Source organism: Heteronotia binoei, chromosome 12 (genome assembly GCF_032191835.1).
Source record: "Heteronotia binoei isolate CCM8104 ecotype False Entrance Well chromosome 12, APGP_CSIRO_Hbin_v1, whole genome shotgun sequence".
NCBI classification, from domain to species: domain Eukaryota; kingdom Metazoa; phylum Chordata; class Lepidosauria; order Squamata; family Gekkonidae; genus Heteronotia; species Heteronotia binoei.
The window spans coordinates 29,376,665-29,398,018 of NC_083234.1; the positions used below are offsets into that span (position 1 = coordinate 29,376,665).

Sequence of the window (21,354 nt, forward strand, 5' to 3'; positions counted from 1 at the left end):
CCATTGAAAAAGAATGAATCCTTAAATTGGAAAGAAGCCACTTTTTCCTGCTATGTAAAAAACTCATTTTTACAGATAGATGCCAGAGTTTCTTATCAGACTCTCAGATGTTAAAATTTATGATATTCCAAAACCACATGTCATGCGGGCAGGAAAAACTTACCCATGCATATATGCCTGGCTTCTCATTTAATTTGGGTCACCTTGCATGTGCACGTGTTGTTAGCCAAAGAAGGATTGGTAGCCAAAGAAGGCAGTATGCTGGCACGCTCAATTTGCATGTATAGCAGCTCGCTTTAAACGTGCTGTGCCTCGTGGGTAGGTTCTTTTTGTGTACCTGGCATCTTGTTTAAATTGGGCTTCAGTGTATAATCGTACTGTTGTCAGATCTTGCACTGGAACAAAGAAGCTGATATCCTGCTAGGTCAAGAAGTACAATTGTACTCCACGGCAGTGAGAAAGAGGCTCTTGTAAATAGCTGAACGGCAACATTACGAGTGGGGTTAATGTAAGGGCCTGATGGCACCATTCCTTTGTGAATTGTTCGTCATTTCCTTGGCTCTCTTCCCTGCTCATCTGTTCATTCTTTAGTGGGGCGGGGGGAGCATGAAGCTCATTGCCATTCAGTGTTGTGGGGAATGTGCTTGGTAGAGTCTTTGCAATCATGTTTCTTTGAGGCTGGGTGTAGACCCCTAGAAGGCAGCAGTATTCAGTTTCTAGTTCCAATAAACTTTAAAAATAAGTGATGGGCTGGGCCAGTCATTTGTGGCATGCACAGTAATGGAATAATCCCACCCCATAATTCTGTAACCCCTTCCCCTCAGGGAACTTCCCTTCGGCTTCTATGGCTTCCGTACTTCCAGTGACCAATCTAGTTTGGCTCTGGACTTCCAGGAAGTAGGTGCGTATTTTACATAGATATATTAAAATAACCTAGGAACTTGGTTGAATGTATCTACAAGGCCAGTGACATAGTTTAGAGCAGGGCTTTATTGGTAGAAAAGGTCCAGCAGGAACTCATTTGCATATTAGGCAACACCCTCGATATCACCATTGCTTCACACAGGGCTTTTTTTGTAGAATTGCATATTAGGCCACACCCCCTGAGACTAGGGTTGCCAAGTCCAATTCAAACATACCTGGGGACTTTGGGGGTGGAACCAGGAGATATTGGGGGTGGAGCCAGGAGCATGGTTGCAACAAGCATAATTGAACTCCAAAGGGAGTTCTGGCCTTCACATTTAAAGGGACCATGCTCCTTTTAAATGCCTTTAATTGGAAATAATGAAGGATAGGGGCAACTTCTTTGGAGGCTCCTAAAATTGGACCCCCTGGTCTAATCCTTTTAAACTTGGAGGGCATTTTGGGTGAGAGAAACTAGATCCAGTTTGGAGAGCCAGTTTGGTGTAGTGGTTAAGTGTGCGGACTCTTATCTGGGAGAACCGGGTTTGATTCCCCACTCCTCCACTTGCACCTGCTAGCATGGCCTTGGGTCAGCCATAGCTCTGGCAGAGGTTGTCCTTGAAAGGGCAGCTGCTGTGAGAGCCCTCTGCAGCCCCACCCACCTCACAGGGTGTCTGTTGTGGGGGAGGAAGGTAAAGGAGATTGTGAGCCGCTCTGAGACTCTTAGGAGTGGAGGGCGGGATATAAATCCAATATCTTCTACTAGATGCTATGCTGAAAAAACAGCCCCCCGCAGATCCTCAGATACCAGCAGATCAATGCTCCATTTATACCCTATGGAAATCAGTCTCCCTAGGGAATAATGGAGTGCCCAGCAGACATCCCCCCGCGCCCAGCAGACATCCCCCCCCCCGCGCTTTCTGATGACCCTGAAACGGGAGGAGGGCCTCCAGACTGGGGGATCCCCTGCCCTCACCTGGGGATTGGCAACCCTACCTGACACCAAGCTAGCCAGAACAGCGTTCCTGCTAAAAAAAAAAAAAGCCCTGCTTTAGAGTATAATGCATAGGAAGTAACATTATACTTTAATGTATAACGTGCTGCAAGTTCTCTTGTAATGAGGAAAAATCTCTGAGGTTTGCTGGTGTGCTAGGCCCTGTACAAAAGGTATATAACATGACTAAATAGGGAAAAAAGTGATAGGGTTAAGCAAATGGGAAGTAGGGAGATTTGTTGTTCACCTTTTTCTTCAGCAGGTTTGAGAAGTGTGCAAGACTGGCCTTTTGATTAGGTTGGATGACACATTTTGCAGGCAGAGTTCATAATTTCATTTTTTTTAAATGTTTTTTCTTAATAAGATAAAAGAAAATAAAGAATCAGAAAAGACATGCATAAAATAGAAAAAGACTTCTGATTTTCTCTACAACAAATATGTTTGATTACAAAACTTCCCCTTGCTATGTATGAAGAATAAAGAATTCTCTCTTTTTTTGTATTTTGGGAGGGGTTTTTTGTGTGTATGCGTTAGGGTTGCCAAGTCCAATTAAAGAAAAATCTGGGGACTTTGGGGGTGGAGCCAGGAGACTTTGGGGGTGGAGCCAGGAGACATTGGGGTGGAGCCAAGAACAAGGATGTGACAAGCATAATTGAACTCCAAGGGAGTTCTGGCCATCACATTTAAAGGGACAGCACACCTTTTAAAATTCCTTTCTTCCATAGGAAATAATGAAGTATAGGGGCACCATCTTTTGGGGCTCATAGAATTGGACCCTCTGGTCCAATCGTTTTGAAACTTGGGGGGTATTTTGGGGAGAGGCACTAGATGTTATACTAAAAATTTGGTGCCTCTACCTCAAAAAATAGCCCCCCCAGAGCCCCCAATACCAACGGATGAATTCCCTATTATTCCCTATGGGAATCGTTCTCCATAGGGAATAATAGAATGCCCAGTAGACATTTCCCTCCCCCCCCCACGCTTTCTAAAAGGGGGGAGGGCCTCCAAACCAGGGAATCCCCTGCCCCCTCCCTCTCTCTCTCTCACACACACACTTACCAGATCTTCTTCCGGAGAACTCTTGCTGTGAAAGTGAAAGCAAAAGAAAGGGCGGGGCTGTTCTCCCAAGCCCTTCCTGCTCCCTGCCCAGCCTTAAAGCGGCAGACATTTTACAAACGGCTCAGGAGCTCTATAATGAAGCCTACAGGTATGTTCTCCCCCCCCCTCCACCCCCCACCCCCCGCTTCCCACTTCTTGAAGACCGGGAGATGAGGCTGCAAACCCAGGGGACTCCCGCCAGAGCGGGAGGGTTGGGAAGCCTAGTATGCGTGTGTGTGTGTACCTGGAAGTCATGGCAAACTCTGATGACTGACTCATTTCCTCCTGAATATGGAGGATATTCAGAGAGGTGGCTGAATAAATCCTGCCTCTGCCCAGACCTGGTATTCCAAGGAGGACTCCCATTAAAGTACTTCGCCAGAGTCAACCCTGCTTAGCTTCCGAGATCTGATGAGATCAGACTTGCCTGGGCTACTGAGGTCAGGGCTATATCTTAAGCACTATATCTTATCTGATGCACTACACCATCTGGGAGAACCGGGTTTGATTCCCCACTCCTCCACATACACCTGCTGATCAGTGTTCCCTCTAAGCTGAGTTAGGGTGAGCTAGCTCAGACTTTTAGCCTCCAGTGCACACATTTTTGTCCTAGCTCAGGAAAGATAACCGCAGAGCACAATAATTTATGCAGTAGCTCACAACTTTAATGCCAGCAGCTCCCAACTTTAATGCCAGTAGCTCACAAAGTAGAATTTTTGCTCACAAGATTCTGCAGCTTAGAGGGAACCTTGCTGCTGATGTGACCTTGGGTCAGCCACAAGTTCTCTCAAGGCTGTTCTGGTCAAGAGTTGTTCTGAGATTCCAAGTGAATGAAAATCAGGATGTTAAAATTCAGACCATATAAAGCTGTTATGAGAGGAATACTAATTACATTGAACTATAAAGATAAAAGAGCTAAAGAAAAACAGTTGATGGACTTACAAACAGAAATAGGTAAAAAAGAAAATGAACTGGAAAAAAGACCATAGAAAAAGAAAATATTGCGGGATATTACAATTCTGTAGAACCAATTGAGACACTTATTGAATAAAGAAGTGGAGTGGAATTTAAAAAGGCTACAGCAGAAATCATTTGAGGGCGCTAATAAGCCGGGGAAATACTTGGCTTGGCAATTGAAGAAAAAAAGGGAGAAAAAAATTCATAAATAGAATTTTTTCAGAGGTTAAAAAAATTGTAGATCAAGCCGGAATTAAAAGAGAATTTTATAAATTCTACGCTAAATTATTTAAAGGTCAACAAGTATATAAAGAGAAAATAGAAGCTTACCTGCAAAGAATAAAAGTGAAACCCCTAAAAGAAAATATGGAAAAAACTTTGAATGAACCAATTGAAAAAGTAGAAATAGAAGCAGCAATTTGTTCAATGAAATTAGGAAAAGCTCCGGGTCCTGACGGCTTTTCAGCAAAATTTTATAAAGTTCTGGCAGAAGTATTAATACCTAAACTTCAAAAATTGATGAACAGTATTATACAAGATGGGAAGATGCCAAATACATGGAAAGAAGCAGTTATTTCATTGATACCGAAAGAAGAAAGAGATGTTACGAATGTCAAAAATTATAGACCAATTTCACTACTGAATAATGACTATAAAATTTTTGCTAGAATTCTAGCGGAATGACTCAAACAGCATTTGAACATTTCTATTCAAGAGGAACAAGCGGGTTTTCTCCCCAGAAGGCAAATAAGAGACAATATCAGAACAGTAATAGACATTGTAGAATACTATGAAAAGCATCCAGAAAAAGAGGTGGCTTTATTTTTTGTTGATGCAGAAAAGCTTTTGATAATCTTAACTGGGACTTTATGTTTGCAGTGATGGAAAAAATGAAACTAGGAGATGATTTTATAAGGATGATTAAGGCAATATATACAGAACAACAAGCTAAACTTTGTGTGAATGCTGACTTAACAGAACAAATGATAATTAGCAAAGGCACAAGACGAGGTTGCCCTCTATCTCCGTTGCTATTTATAATCACCCTAGAGGTCTTGTTGACTCAAATTGAAGAGGATAAAGAAATAGAGGGACTGAAGTTGAAAGGTTTTCCTTTAAATACAGAGCCCTTGCAGATGATGTGACGTTTATCAATGAAAATCCATTACAAGTGTCACCTTTGTTGTTAAAGAAAATCAAAGCGTATGGAGAACTGGCGGGTTTTTATATCAACAAAGAAAAATCGAAAATCCTTAGTAAGAATCTGTCACTAAGCAAACAGAAAGAGCTACAAAATGCTACTGGATGCAAAGTTACCTCAAAAGTAAAATATTTAGGAGTGGAGATTACGATGAGAAACATTGATTTATACAAGAATAGCTATGAAAAGCTTTGGCATAAAATTGAAGAGGATATGTTAAAGTGGAATAAACTGAATTTATCCATGCTGGGGAGGATATCTGCAAGTAAAATGAATGTTGTACCAAGAATTATGTTTTTCTTTCAAACTATTCCAATAGTGAAAGATAAAGAAACAATTTAATCTGTGGCAAAGAAAGATTTCAGAATTTGTATGGGCAGGCAAAAAACCAAGAATTAAAATGAAAATTCTGACGGATGCAAAAGAAAGAGGTGGCTTCCAATTACCTGATTTAAGGTTATACCATGATGCAGTTTGTTTGGTATGGATTAAGGACTTGGTAACTTTGCTTAACAGAAAATTATTGTCATTAGAAGGCCATGGAAATATTTTTGGTTGGCTTGCATACATGTATTATGGGAAGGAGAAGATGGATGGATTTTTCTCACACCATTATATAAGGAGGAACGTGTTGAATACTTGGAAAAAATACAGTAAATATGGTGATGAGAGAAAACCACTTTGGATTGTGCCAACAGAAGTTATAAAGTTGGCTTCAAGTCCACAGGAAGAAAAACTGCTAAAGATTCAGAGAGGCAAAGTAGAACTGAAATTGGCCGAAGAGTTTCAGGATAAGTTTAACTGGTTTCAATTGCAACAAATTAAAAGCTTGGTAGAGAATGATATCAGGAATACAGGTATAAGACATGAACAAACAGAAATGAAAAAAATGCTGTTGGGTGAAAATGAAAACTGATTTCAAGGACTTATAAGCTGTTACTGAAATGGTCTACGGAAGAAGAGGTGGTGAAACCTCAAATGATTAAATGGGCAACAACACTTCCGGTTTGTGGCGTGGTGAGGCAGAACGCACTCTCTGAGTCCGTTCTGTTCAGCTAACTTTTGGAGGGTCCTGACACCGAGGACACCCCTAAAGGAGTACCAGGGGGTACTTCGCAGACTGGGGAGCTGGCTGGACTGTCTGGAGAAGAGGCGGCAGCTTCTTTTACTGACACCCGGCTTTTTCCTCAAGTCCGGAGCTAGCTGACGCTTTTGCGGTTAACCAGGTCGCCGGAGAGGAGCTGAGGGGGAAAACTAACCTCACAACTGAGTGCCGGTTTGATAGTAAACGATTCTTATTACGCGCCTGGATGCGGTGGCAGAAGAAGAGAGACCAAACGGAATAAAAAATGATTAAATGGGCAATAAACTTTAACAAGGAAATACAAATGGAGACGTGGGAACACCTATGGAAGAACTCTATGAAAATATCGACGTGTTATAATATAAAAGAGAACTGTTTTAAAATGCTGTATAGGTGGTATATGACACCTAAAAAACTAGCAAAAATGAACAATCAAGCTTCAGATAGGTGTTGGAAATGTAAAAAACATGAAGGTTCTTTCTACCATATGTGGTGGACTTGCAAAAAGGCGAAACAATTTTGGCTTATGATTCAACAAGAGATTTCGAAAATCTTGGGATATAATATTAAGAGGGCACTGGATGTCTTTCTGGTGGGATTACAAATGGAAAGCTTTCTGAAGCGAGACAGGACATTGTTGTGGTACTTGCTTTCAGCTGCGAGGACATTGTATGCGCAAATGTGGAAGCAAGACAAAATACCAGAAAAATGGGACTGGGTCTTAAAAGTATTACACTAGAGTGAAATGGACAAACTTACTAAACTCTTAAAAGACTGCAATTTGGAGAAATTCAAAGAAGACTGGGAGAAGTTTCAAAACTATGTGGAGTTACAATGGAAAGTGAAAGAGATATTTAGTGGTTTTTGACAACAATAATTGAACTTTTAAAGAGAAAAGAAGAACTGTGATTATTGTTATTTGATTTAATATGTAAGTTAGATGAATAAGAATTAAGTTGAGAATAAAGCATAATAATCATCTTTGAGTTAAGATAATGGTAACTTTTAGTGAAGATTCTATAACTGTGAATTTTACCTTTAGAATGTTTTTTATATATTCTGAATACCGACAGAGGTCATAAATTAGAGGTGAGGGGGGGGGAGGAAAATTTGTAATGTATTGGCTGATTATATTTGGGTTTTGATTGAAGTATATTTTTCAATATATTGCAAAAATAATAAAATTTGGTCTACAGAAAAAGAGTTGTTCTGAGAGAGCTTTTCCAACCCCACCTACCTCACAGGGTGTCTGTTGCGGGGAGGCAAAGGGAAAAGAATTTGTAAGCCATTCTGAGACTCTCTTCTCTTTCTTAACCATCAAAACCATAAATCATCAAGTCATTGTTATCTTTTTCCTGCAAAAAGTCTCTAAGGGGTTTCCTGTCCGTAATAAACAAATTAATTGTCTTTCCCCTAACCAACACAGTGAGTTTAACTATTGTTGCTAATTCCATTTTTGATATTTATGGTAAAATTATTTCTGACAGGATGGGTATAGCGAGTACCCACACACACACGTGCATATACATGCGGCCCCCTTGTACAGATTAAAAATATATTGATTAACAGAAGGAAAAAAGAGAGAGAGATGCCCCTATTGAACAACCTGCAGAGAAGGCGGCCTGATCCTGTCAGATTTTGGAAGCTATGTAGATTTGGTATTTGGAAGGGAGACCTCCAAGGGAGACTCTGCAAATCACATCTGCTTCTCACTTGCCTTGAAAGCCTGTTGCTGGAGTCTCCATGACAGTGCTTTACACACACATAGTGAACAACCTGGTGGCAGATTTATAAGTGTTTCTTTAGCATTGTCAAGACAAGTGTTTTCACAAAATTGTAGATGGCAACTAACTTTTGAACCCTTCTCCTGTGAGAAAGACTGTTTCTTGCCATGTGAAAACGTATACAGATCATTTAGTTGCCTAGATTAAGGGCTAGACTAGATGACCCATTACAGATCCACTATGGAATCTTGTACTGTTAGGAAAATACACACACACACACACACACAAAAGAAATACTTAAAAGCTAGTTTTCAAATAACCAAATCATAATTGGTATACATGAGTACATTTGATTTCCCTGCCCCTTTCCCACACAATTCTGTACATTTTAAAAATGATTACGTTTTTCTGCTTTTCCCTTTAGTTCTTCCATTGATGAAGATCAGCTTGAATTCCAGCCTTACCCACCCAACTGTTATCCATCTGCACCAACATTGTGTAAGCTTTAGAACTTGATGGAACTCCTCTCTCCGTTGTCATTCAGACCAACACTGAAAACATTGGATAGCATCCAGAGAGCATCTGAGTGCTGAGGGTACTGCCGCTCATCAATTTTCAGAAACGCTCCATTGAAAAGTATTCTCCAGGTATGAATTTTAAATCAAATCTGAATTCAAGTAATAATGTTGTTTAGACCAACCATTCCTTTTATAGTCGAGCCATATTTCTAATTACATTTATCGTGCCAATTATATCATGCATCTTCCCAAATGGAGACAAGATGAATCTCTGGCAGGTGCACATGATGTGCATTATGTCTTTTCTGTTTAATGTCATCGTTTAAAGGGGTGCACTTGATCCTTGGAGGAATAAACCTTAGAGAATATGCTGGGAGTTGTATAATATCTCCATGTGGTATAAAGAAAAACACACTGGCCATAATCCAGTGAGTACTACCCAACACATCGGGGACCTACCAGTTGGTCTTGCTATGATTTGCACTTTGGGCTCTATGCCTTTTGTAGCCAACAGTGTGATTCTGCTGCTTGTATCATTCTTTGGCTTGCAGCCTCCACACATTTTTCTGAGGTCGTTGCTTCTGAAATGGCAACAAAAGTGATTAGGTTAAAAAACAACAACAACAAAGCGAGGAAAATGAGGGATCTCTCACAGTGCTGTCCATCAGGTGGAATTTACTGGATTGTTCTATAGTTGAAAATGACAATAAGAGCAGCGAGATGGCAGTGGAAGAAGTTGTAAAGGGTGGGAGATGTTTTGTTGTACATGGGGGAGATGGTGTGCGTCTGCCTGGAGGAACTATTATAGTCTGCTGTTTCATTTCTCTTCCTGAAACTGGACAGAAACTGGCTTGGGGACAGGAGATCTGCTAGTGCTCTTGGTATTGATTCCTCTAGCTAATGGCTGCAAGTGGGTGGGGAAACTAGACATAACTACTTAATCTTCCCTTGTAACTTGACTGAATTACTTGAGCCACCTAAATTGATTCATTTTGTGGCACGTCTTACTTGAATTTTTTGCTTTTATTCTTAGTGAGTGGTTTTGAGTGCACTATAGGGTGATATAATGGAATGGACTTGGTAGACTTCCGATTGCTCTCAGTTGTGTGAGTCTTAATGTTTTATTTATTTATTTATTTATTTATCTAAGATTTATATCCCGCCCTTCCCACTAGGTGGCTCAGGGCGGCTTACAACATATAAAACTAACATAAAATCTAAAATTAAGCATTAAAATCAACATTTCATAAGTTATAGTTAAAAAATCTAAACATTTGTCATATACATAGACATTAAAATCACAAAGCGGACCTACAGCTACACTCATCGGTTGCATGTTCAATATTCGATGTTCCGTGTTCGATGTTCAGTACTCAGTGCTCTGTGTCGATTAGTTGTGGGCCAGCCGGAAGAGGGATGTCTTACAGGCCCTGCGGAATTGGGTAAGATCCCGCAGGGCCCTTACCTCTTAGGGCAGCTGGTTCCACCAAGATGGAGCCATTACGGAGAAGGCCCGGTCTCTTGTAACTTTCAAACAGTCTTCCTTTGCTTGCATTGATGAGGCACCACTGTTTCTCTCTGTATATGTCTTAGTGTGGAAATATATACATACATAACATCAGCAGACATACTACCAGTTTGTGCTCCATGCTTGTGCCCATCCAATAACCAGGGCTGGAGGGAGGGGCTCTGTGCGCAAAACTTATTCACTCAGTCAAACTACAGAGCTGGGCAAAGTCAGGCATTTTGTTTTCAGATAATGATGGGGTTAGGTCAGGGTGGTGTGAATGGTGGCTGTAGAGAGAATCTTTGTTTGAGGACCTCTGGAGACCCTTGGTAGCCCTGGCATTTACACACAGTGGAAAGCTGCCAAGTTGTCACAGGGTGATTGAAGCCAAAGCCACCATAATCTCCTTCAGTTAACTTACTGTAAATGGTCCAGGGGTGGAATTCTAGCAGGAGCTCCTTTGCATATTAGGTCACACTCACCTGATGTAGCCAATCCTGCAAGAGCTTACGAGGCTCTTTTTGGTAAGCTTTTGGAGGATTGACTACATTAGGGGGTGTGGCCTAATACGCAAAGGAGCTCCTGCTAGAATTCCACCCCTGGGCTTGTCCCCATTCATTTACTTCTACATAACTGTCATTGCTGTTGATTTGTTATCTATATTTTCTCCAAAAAGCTTAGAGTAGCATTTTAGCTTTAATACTCTGTTGTGTCTCCTGCTGACCATCTATCCAGCTGTTAGGGTTCTTGAGTAAATATTTTGCCACCTTATAAATTGTTTTATTGATTTAACTACTTTTTAAATAATTGATTCTTAATGTTTTCAATATGATGTTGCCTACCATGAGCCTGCCTGCAGGAAGGGCAGGATATAAACGCAATAAACATTAACCTTTGGAATTAGGTTTAGCTAAGAGAGATTCATTTTTGAGCAGGATTTAAATACGAGTCTCCTCCCACACCTGAAGACAACACTGCTCACTGCACTACTGTTGATTTTTCACACTGCACAATTCTCTGGTCCCATTGAATCTCTTGTGCAGTTTTCCAGTTGACCTGCAGTTGTTAAATATGCTGAACTTTATCTGCAAGTTTAAATACCAGCTTCAGCTCTTTTTTCTTTCTCTTTTCTTCTTTCTTTTTTGGTAAAGCTCTCAGGAATAAAAGTAATAGTATCATCAACCGATTTTATGGAACTAATAATTCAAACCCTGCTCTTCTTAGTGAAGCTAAGCTAACAGCTTAACCATTTTTATCACCCCAATTAAAAATACTTTGCGTTGTTCTAATTAGGAGAAATACATGAAGAGACTGATCTCAGGTCAGTTTCCATTTTTCAAGCTCTGAGAACACTTGTTTGAGTCTATAGTGTTACGGTCCAAATTTGAACAATTGTAGGTTAATGAGTGATTGCTGGGGGGTATGGGGGATTTTTGAGACGCCCCTGTTTTACTCAGCTGCTCTGAACTACTCATCACTGTGTTTTTTTGCAAGGTGGGTTATCTTTTTTCCTTTTGGCTAATTTACACACACACACACACACACACACAAAAAAACATACCTGAGGAGTCCCCAGAGACTGTAGGGTTTCATCATCCACACACAGGGGCCGTAGAGTTTAAGATTAGCTAAACGTAATTATAAATAGAAGTGTCTATGTAAGAGTGCTTAGAAACAAGAGCTTTTTTAAAATGCAGAAATTAAAATCTGCTGAGACAACAGATAAAACATTTCATGAAGAATTCCTCTTATCTGTGTGTACCTATAGAAAGCATTCTTAAATGCATGGAATTCTCATTCTTTCCAGGGCTTTTTTTGAGCAGGAACACACAGGAATGTAGTTCTGGCTGTCTTGGCATCAGAGGGTTTGGCCTAATATGCAAATGAGGTCCTGTTGGGTTTTTTTCAACAAAAGAACTTAGAAAGAAGCTCCATGCAAATGTTCATCTGAACATTTTTGGACCACTCTCCATGTATAGTCATTCATTTTGGATGGGCCATTGGAATTGGGCTATCTGTAAATGTGTATAGGTCAGGGGCAGAACCAGTGGACATGGCATCACCCATCTGTCTAATGTGTCACATGTGTACTTTGTCAGGACCAGGGCTTTTTTTGAACAGGAACACAGTTCCAGCTGGCTTGGTGTCTAGGGCTGCCAAGCCCCCTGTCTGAGCAGGGAATCTCCCGCCCGGGAAGTTCTCAACCTGCTGGCCCACATTGGGCTGGCGCAGGAACCTCCCCCTGCGATGACGTTACCCGGAAGTGACATCATCAAAATGGTGCCGCCCGTGCGGGGCCACTCTAGGCGTTTCCAGGAAAACTATGGTTTTCTTGGATGGGGGTGTGGCCTGATATGTAAATGAGTTCTTGCTGGGCTTTTTCTATTTAAAAAGTCCTGGTCAGTACATACATATTTCCTGAACAGGGCTTCTGTGTGTACTGATCAAAGAGAAATGGATCTTGGGAAAGTGGCACAGGTTAAAATTTAAAGACTTATCAATACAACCGGCAAGTAGTTGCCAGTCTTAGAAAAGCCCATGCCAGCTTCTACGTTACCATGAGCTGATCAAGTTGCCTGAGAAAACCCTGTTACATGCTAGAGTTATTTATTTATTTATTTAAAATGCAGGGTGGGGGGGATACAGAGGAAACATTGGCATGAACGTAAAAGGGGGGGGACTTTAACATTAAATATATAATATTTATTCATTCAGTGCAAGGGATCATCGCTCCATGAGAGAATTCATTTTTAATCAGTGTCATAATTGTTCTTCCTTTATAAACAAAAATAAGTTCTCTGGCACCTCAAAGACTAATAGATTTATTGTAGCGTAAATAATTGCTGAATTAGAATTTAACAGTCAATTGAATTGTATGCACCAGGGTTTAACTCTCACGGTTTACAGCTGTTGTGAATGGTCACTGTGCTTATCTTGTATTTTTGAGTTTGGCATAGAAATGGTGCAAACTGTACCTCTTGCATTTTGTAGTCTTTTAGTCTCAAAATTCACAATCCTTCCCTTGCTAATATTAGCTGAGTATACACTTCATATATCTGGTGAAAGGGTCTATAGCCATGGCAGCTTCAACTACAATAATTCTGTTTCTTTTTAATAGGGTTGCCAGATCCAGGCAGGGAAATTCCTGGATATTTGGGGAGGGAGCCTGGGGAGGACAGGGACTTCAGTGAAGTATAATGCCATGAAAAACAATTATAAGGGTCTGGAGGTAGAATATGTAACCTTAACACTGAAGACTCTAACTTAGTGGGATGTATACTTGGAAAAAGCAGCTAGGAGATTCTTGACTTAGACTTTAATAGAAAAAAAGAGTGGGGGAGCTTGGAAGAGAGGGATACCTGGAGCATAATCATAGAGGAGTCCTCCAGCTGGCCAGAAAGCCAATTCTGATTAGGAAGAGGGCAAGAAAGTGGGAATGAGAGAGGCAGAACTGGGCTTGCTCATCTTGGAGTATCAACCAAGCAATCACTAGTAAATTACAAGATCACCACTTGTAAGATCATAATTTACCACTCTGTCACAAAGTTTCCTTCTTTGGTTCATCAGCAGTGCTATGATTTGCCATTTGGGCATGTGATAGAGCCTGTGCCCCAGCAAATTCATGTATTTGTGTTCATGGTGACCCTGCTGGGTTTTCAGTTCAGGCTCAAAATGTGCTTGCGCTCAACTTAATTACTGGAAGTATGGGATTGGATCCCCCCGTGGGCCAAACTAGACATTACAGCAACCACAATGTAGCATCAGCTTTGGCTTTTTATTCACCCACTTAGCTGCAGAACAGCCTGCATGGAACAGACAGTGCAAGAAGGTGCAAAAAGGCAGATAAAGGAGGAAACTAAGATCTAGTTCACACAGTACACAATGTTTGCTTGTTCTGGAGCACTTGTGCATGTGGAATAACGAGAAACCACTTGCGTTAAGTCAAATTTGTGGTATCCCCACTGGTGTTTTCACTTGGCAAGATCTTATGCAATCAGTTTATGGGCACTGTATTATGGAGGGAAGGAAGCATGGGTGCTGCACAAGATCTAGAGCGAGTGGCACTGGCACTATACTACCTCTGTTCATGTTTCCACTTGTGCAACACTGAATCCGAGTTATGATGAGCATTGAATTTATGCTGCAGACCAACACAGTTACCCCCTGAAACTCTCTATCATATGCCCAGTTAGATAGGTCACAATGAATGAAGCATCCTGAGGCATGTAGAGTCTTGTGTTTACATATGTGTTCAGCACTATGTGTGCATGACACTTTGACGCATGCAAGAAGAAGTGTTCCTGCAGGTGCGTGATGAACTGCAATTTGGGTGTGTGAAGCATTGGACAGTGGTATCATCACATGCTCATTAACTCTCATGCTATATTTAAAATATCATGTGAATCTGCCCTGAGGCTGCGCTATTCTCATTTTATCCTAATTCTCTGAAAATCGAATAGGAGGAAGGCAGTGGGAACAGCTGGAACTAAGGATCAGTCTTCTCAGAGAAATTTTGCTTTCACACTGAACTAAGCAGCCTGGTGTTCTGCTTGTTGATACTAATTTGCCTCTGAAAGCCACTTTAGCATGGGTCAGGCTGTATTCCCCTCTTGTAATCTATACCGTGGAGTAAACAGGACGTGGAAGAAAGCATCTAGTTAACACAGGAGGAGGAGGAGAAAAAGTTGTGGAGCTTTTGTGCCTCTTCCACATTTAACTGTGTGTGAACCATCAAAACTGCATTTGATTGGAAATTATAATTTTTTTTATAAAGTATGTGTTCTCACAGTGGCAGACACCCCAGAGAATCCAGTTCCACATAGTTCCTGTTGCTGCTTGCACTGGTTTTAAAACTTGCTCGAGGATTTAATTTAGCTAAAAGGGCAGGAATGCAACTTTGCCTTGAAGGGAGGGAATCTCTGGAATGATACGGAGTAAATAAGACTGTCCCTTTTCCTTGGCTCCCTTCCCCATCTACTTTTGGCAGAAAGTGATGACAAGCTGAAAAAATTAATAGTCACATGGTTGAGATAGCTAACCAAGCCAAAGAGTCTCCATTCACTGAGTCTTAGGTCATAGCTAGATGTTAATCTGAAAGTTTGTGTCAGGAGCTCTCAGAACTTTTAAAAAGTTGCTTACCATGTATGCAGAGACCCAATTTGGATTGAGACCACAGCACAAAGGGAGAGTCTCCATAAGCTGTTTTCCTGATCTAAAATGGTCCTTGGGGGTTCTGTTTACTCATTTGGGAGAAAAAAGTGTACTAGAAGTAGTACACAAGTTTTCACAAGAAGGCAAATTGTGCTTCCTCAGGGCCCTTTGAGATTAGAAGTGCTGCATGTGGAAAAAGCTTAGGGAAGGCCAAGAAGTGGCCTACAGGATCAGACCAAAGGTCCATATATCCTGTCTCCTGTTTCCTACAGCTGCCCACCCAATGCCCAAGGAGATACAAAGGAGGCAGCAGCTTCTTGGATGTTTTCCTTGCACATACTTTCTCTGAATGTAAAGGCTCTATTCTAGGGTTGCCAATTTCCAGTTGGGGGCAGGGAACCCTCCAGTTTGGAGGCTCTCCCCCCGGCTTTAGGGTCATCAGAAAGTGGGGGGGAGGAAACTTCTGCTGGGCACTCCATTATACTCTATGGAGACCAATTCCCATAGAGTATAATGGAGAATTGATATGTGGGTATCTGGGGCTCTGGGCAGGCTGTTTTTTGAGTTAGAGGTACCACATTTTCAGCATGGCATCTGATGCCTCTCCTCAAAACACCGTCCAAGTTTCAAAAAGATTGGACCAGGGGGACCAATTTTATGAGCCCCAAAAGAAGGTGCCCCTATCCTTCATTATTCCAAATGAAGAGAAGGCATTATTCCAAATGAAGAGAAGGCATGCGGTCCCTTTAAATATGATTGCCAGAACTCCCATTGAGTTCAATTGTGCTTGTCACACTCTTGCTCCTGGCTCCACCCACAAAGCCTCCTGTGGGGTGGAGCCCCAGATATTTCTTTAGTTGGACCTGGCAACCCTATGTGGAGGTCTTGTGTACTGTGTGAACTGGATCTAAGTTTCCTCTTTTATCTGCCTTTTTGCAACTTCTTGCACTGTCTGTTCCATGCAGGCTGTTCTGCAGCTAAGTGGGTAAATAAAAAACCAAAACTGATGTTACATTGTAGATGCTGTAATGTCTCGTTTGGCCCACAGACTGGCAGCTTATTCTGTGGAAAGAGTGGGGAACATTTGCTTGTTTCTTAGATAAGTGACAGAGGGATGTAATGTGGTTGGGTTTCTCTGTTTCATGCTGTTTGTTGGTCCACTGCCCATTGTTACTTCATTTTACCTATCCTTTCACACATTGAATCATGCCTGCTTCATTGTGCCTGGTTATTCATTTACAGAAGTAGAAAGGAATGTTTTCCTAGCCTTCTTACTTAGTCAAGAACTCAAAATTCACAGCAATAGGAGAATGTGTGGCAGAAACCAAAGTAATGCAGACCTCTAAGCAGTCCCATAGACAACTCACCAGGTAGTAAACTTTTTCACGGTGTTCACCCATTTTTTATTCTATATCAGTATCTATTATCCTAACCTGGGTGGCCCAGACTAGCCTGATCTCATCAGATCTCAGAAGCTAAGCAGAGTTGGCTCTGGCTAGTATTTGAATAAGAGACCTCCAGGTAATACCAGGGTCATGATGCATAGGCAGGCAATGGCAAACCGCCTCTGTTTGTCTCTTGCCTTGAAAACCCTATGGAATCGCCATAAGTCAGCTGCAACTTGATAGTACTTTCCACCTCCGAATCAATATCTTTCATCGAACTGCATTTTCAAAGACACTTGATGTGGCCACCATGCTTATTTATGTCTTTGTCCCCCTTCCTCTGTAACACTTAAGCTGTTCATTTTTAGATGACACCATTCCTAAAACACTTTTCTATAGCCCTGCTCCCTTATAGCATTGGAGGTGTGCTAATAGAAATGTTTTTGACATGATGGAAAACAACAGGGAAGGAGTGGCAGGGGCGAAATATTCTGGGGCCCCTCCCCTATATGCATCCTTTGTTTGAAAATTAGACCACCACCACCCCTGACTTTCCCCCTTTTCTGTGTAAAGGACAACCATGGTTGTCCTCTTTTGTTAGTCCAGGTCTAAAACTTACATAAGTACCATTAACCCTGAAAACAGACTTAATCAAAATATTTAACATATTTGGAACAAACAGTTTATGACAATGTGGGTGAAATCAGGGAGAAAAATCATTCCTCGTTTCATATCACAACAGGAGGTCTGAAAGAGAGAGTACTTGTCCTAGTGGGAGTTCCGTTGGTTTTTATGTAAAATGGAGGGCATGGTGGGGAGGGGGGAGAGATTGTTCCAAAATCAGAAAATAACCGTAATAAAATGGGGGAGGGGGAGGACACAAGGAAAAAGGAAGTAAAGAGGAATTAAATTAAAAGAAGTCACAGAAGCCAAAAGAACACATCTAACAACAGCTATAACCTATCAAGGCTGAAGAAATCCTCCATATTCAGAAACATATCAGTTGGTGAAAGGCTATTGCTATCCTGCCTGTAGGGGGCATCTGATTGGCCACTGTCGTAAACAGGGAAGTGGATTAGATGGATCTTTGCTTTGAGGTAGCATGGCTGCTCTGGTGTACTTTTCCCATGTTAGACTGCGGCAGCCGGAAGAAACAGTTTCATGACAGGTTAAAAACATTGTGGCCACAATTAGGGTTTTATAAAAAAAAAAAATTGCAGGAGCCTTCTGATGTCATAGGCCAGCAATTCCCTTCTTTCATTCATACCAGCCAAACGTTCATGCAAGAGAACCCAAGGATATAAACAATACATTAAACATGGAAACACTTAAAAACTGTCAAGGGGACCAGACTTAAAAATTGATACATATTAGCAAAAAAAAAATTAAAGGGAGACAGATTGGTGCAGGAAGTTGTTCGAGTTGATATTGACATACGTACTGGACCGTTTGTATCAATAGAGACTGGGAGAGGCTGGTTCACTACTACTGAAAGTTATTTTCACTTTTGTATAGGTTTGTGTATACTCTTCAACTTGCTTTACCAGTTTGTCACTGGGATTGGTCTGCATCCATTCTAACAGGAATACCTTTAAAAAAAACCCTGATCTTGTTTTCCAATGTGCAATGTATGGTAGGCTAGCTAGATGTCACCAGATCCTGGAAGCTACACAGGGTTGACCCTGGTTAGTATTTGGATGATGATAACTTGTTTGTGTGTGTGTGTGTGTGTCTATCCAGACTTTTCAAATGATGGCAGCACCATATATTTGATAAAAAGGGCTCTGGCTTTTGAAAGCTTATGCCACAATTAATGTGCTAGTCTTTAAGGTGATGCTAGACTATGTGGATTACGCAGAAATGAGCAATTTCTGAAACTTGTCTTGGAATGCAAAGTGGCTGCTTTTAGGACACAGCCAGCATTTGTTTCTGGAGTTTCCTTGAAAATAAAACTCACCTCCAGACTACAGATATCAGTTCCCTTAAAGGAAATGTCAGATTTGGAGGGCAGAGTCTATGGTCTATCATAGGAAAAAAAACAAGTCCTAGAGTGACATCCCATCTCCACTGAGCTCCCTCCTGTCCCAAAGGTGCACCATCTCAAGACACCCACTTCAAAATCTCTTTTCCAAGCTGGAAATGTAGCACATATAAAGCATATGTTCTACAGCAGTGTTCTGGCTCTTCCTTAGAGTGGAAGGAAAGAATGCGTTGTTCATCTAGGAGGTTGGTAAATAGCACAGATATCCCAGATGATCAGCTGGACTGCCATTCTTGTGTATAAGCTAATTCTTACCTATGAGGAGCCAGAACCTTTATAACCCCAGTATGCCTGGAACTCATAATGAACTAATGTTCCCATCTGGGCATGTCAAACCTGACCTGTCCATTTTTTTTCTCTTCCCTACTCACACTCACTTTAAGGCAGTTTAAATTTTGCAGAGAATCAGGGTGGCTTGGAATTTGAGTTACAATAATACATAATATATCACAGGCTCTTAGCCATTTTAACTAAGTGGCACCACGATATGCAGAGGTAGTGTACCACTGAATGCCAATTCCTGGGGGTCTAACAACAGAGAAGGGCTGTTGCTCTGTTCCTGCTCTTTCCAAGGACATTTGGAGGGCAACAGAGCCCCGGTTTGCTGGACTGGTGGTCTGATCCCTGAGGGTTAGTCTTAGATCCTTATGGTGACACATATGCAAATGAACAGTAGGTTTCTCCTTCTGTTAGGATGAGTTGCTTCCCTAATAGTTGCTCCAAACAATGGTTTTCTGCTCTGTGAGAATACCTGGCTGCTTGCTAATCCTCCCCTCTAGTCTTACTTTCTCCTGCAGATTAATTTTTGATGTAGAGAACTAATTACAGTTGTTTGTTACATACCTTGCATTGTCCTTTCTTTTCTGCATCACTTGCTCCCTTCCTCTTTGTTTTTGGAGATCTCTGAACTCTGAGATCTTCTTTTTCCTTTATCGCGCCCCCCCATTTTTCCGGGACATGTGCCTTTGTCACTTTGCAACTCAGGGTATTAACATGAGAGCAGCAGCATTAATATTGATGCAGACCTCCCTTAGCAGGAGCTTCTTCTCAGAGTGCCAGCAGCATATAAATAGTTTTACCAGGTAATTAGTGAGCATCAAGCTGTGCTCTGATTTTATCAGGATTTTTATGTGGTTTTTTTTTTTTTTGCCTCCTCTAGCTTGGCTTGGTTTCCATCCCAGATAGTGCCTAAAGAAACTCTGGGTGCAGTTAGGACATTCTCTTGGACAAGCCTCATACAAATGGGTGGGCGGAGCCCTAGAGTGCCGTCATATGAACCCCCCCCCCAATCTGTCTCAATGACACTTATGTAGAATTTTCATGGGTTTGTGTCCTGCTGTGAGTACTATTAGATCAACCTTGTGTTTGTCTCCTTGAGAGATATTTCATTTCAGACAGAGCAAAGAATAAGGCTTACATTAAAGGCATCATTAAAATCTGCAATTGAGCTCTTAAGGAAGTATATATCTTTTTTTTGTTACTTAAAATTTTTATTGATTGAAACATTTATATCCAGCCTTTCTTTTTGGTTCAAGGCAGTTTACAATAACAAACTTGGAAATGTGGCTTTCACTATGGAAAAACGCCCCCCATGTGGATCAATTTCCCCTTCCGTTTTCCTTTTTTAATATCTTCTCTCATTAACTAGTACTCATTAACTAGCATTCTGTGCCTTCTAGAACATGCCCTGTTCTCTTTTTTTTTTGAAGGAAAAGGATGTCTCTATTTTTCACCATCAAGTTGCAGCTCATTTATGGCAACATACTCAGATTGTGGTACAAGAGACGTTCAGGAGTGGTTTGCTATTGCCTGCCTTCTTGTAATGACCCTGGACTTCTTTGGTGGTCTCCCATCCAAGTACTGATCAGGGCTGACCCTACTTGGCTTCCAAGATCTGACGAGATCTGGCTAGCCTGGGGTATCCATATTGGGGCCTTTTTAAATGTATGAACTCATATTTTTCTGCATATCTAGGAATTCTCCCAAATACACAAAAGCCTGTTTTGTAATCCTACTAACAGGTACTTGACCATTAAGTCTGCTATTATGAAGAGTGATTGCACGGGGGGGGGAGGGGGAGGGGGGCTTTATATATATTAAAAAACCTTACTGCTTTGATTTGGGGAGGGAATTGTTTGTGCTTCGTATCATTGTAGCATAAGGTTGTTTTGTAGAAAAATAGGTGGTGGAGCTCATCCAGGTTTTGTTATGCAGCTGTACCTACTATTCAATGGACAAGGTGGGGAGGAGGAAGGGGAACCATCAAAAAGGTTCAGGAGCTGTGCTCCTGAGAGCTCCTGCTGAATTCGTAGCCTGATTGTAAGAGACTTACAGTGGCTGTTTCCCTAGTATGAAGAGCAAGGAAATCCAACTCACCACCATTCTCTTTGTGGTCTTGTTTGGCCTGTACCAAAACTTTGCTACACTTGATCCTGACCTGCTAGAAGCTAGATCTAATACTTGCAAGTTTCATCTTAGGTTGCTCATAGCCTGCTGAAGAAATACACTATGATGTTCTGAGTTATTTTACAGAAGGCAAAGACATGCTAGGTGGAGAAGCAACAGCCAGTAGAAGTGTGAGTCAAGATTCCAACCTGAGCCCTTCATCTCTCAGGATATATGGTTAGCTTTGCCTATATTTCAGCAGGGGATCTCCAAGTACTCCTTGGACATTAACTCCACTGTTAATCTGCCAGGAAGACGCTCAGAAGAATCTATGGGATGTGTGGCTGTACTGCTCTCTGGTGGTGAGGTTAATTAGCTATTGAAAGAACAGTGAACAAAACACCCA

At 41.4% G+C, this 21,354-nt stretch overlaps 1 protein-coding gene across 3 annotated transcripts in view; it reads left to right on the forward strand.

Annotated features, from left to right (window-relative positions):
• The window catches only part of PKNOX2 (PBX/knotted 1 homeobox 2), a 345,266-nt gene that overhangs the window by 59,763 nt on the left and 264,149 nt on the right, over positions 1 to 21,354 (forward strand). For all 3 annotated transcript variants that reach the window (XM_060250580.1, XM_060250578.1, XM_060250579.1), the window contains exon 2: positions 8,386 to 8,608. The gene's annotated coding sequence lies outside the window, so the exon portion shown is untranslated. The remainder of the gene's footprint in view (positions 1 to 8,385; positions 8,609 to 21,354) is intronic.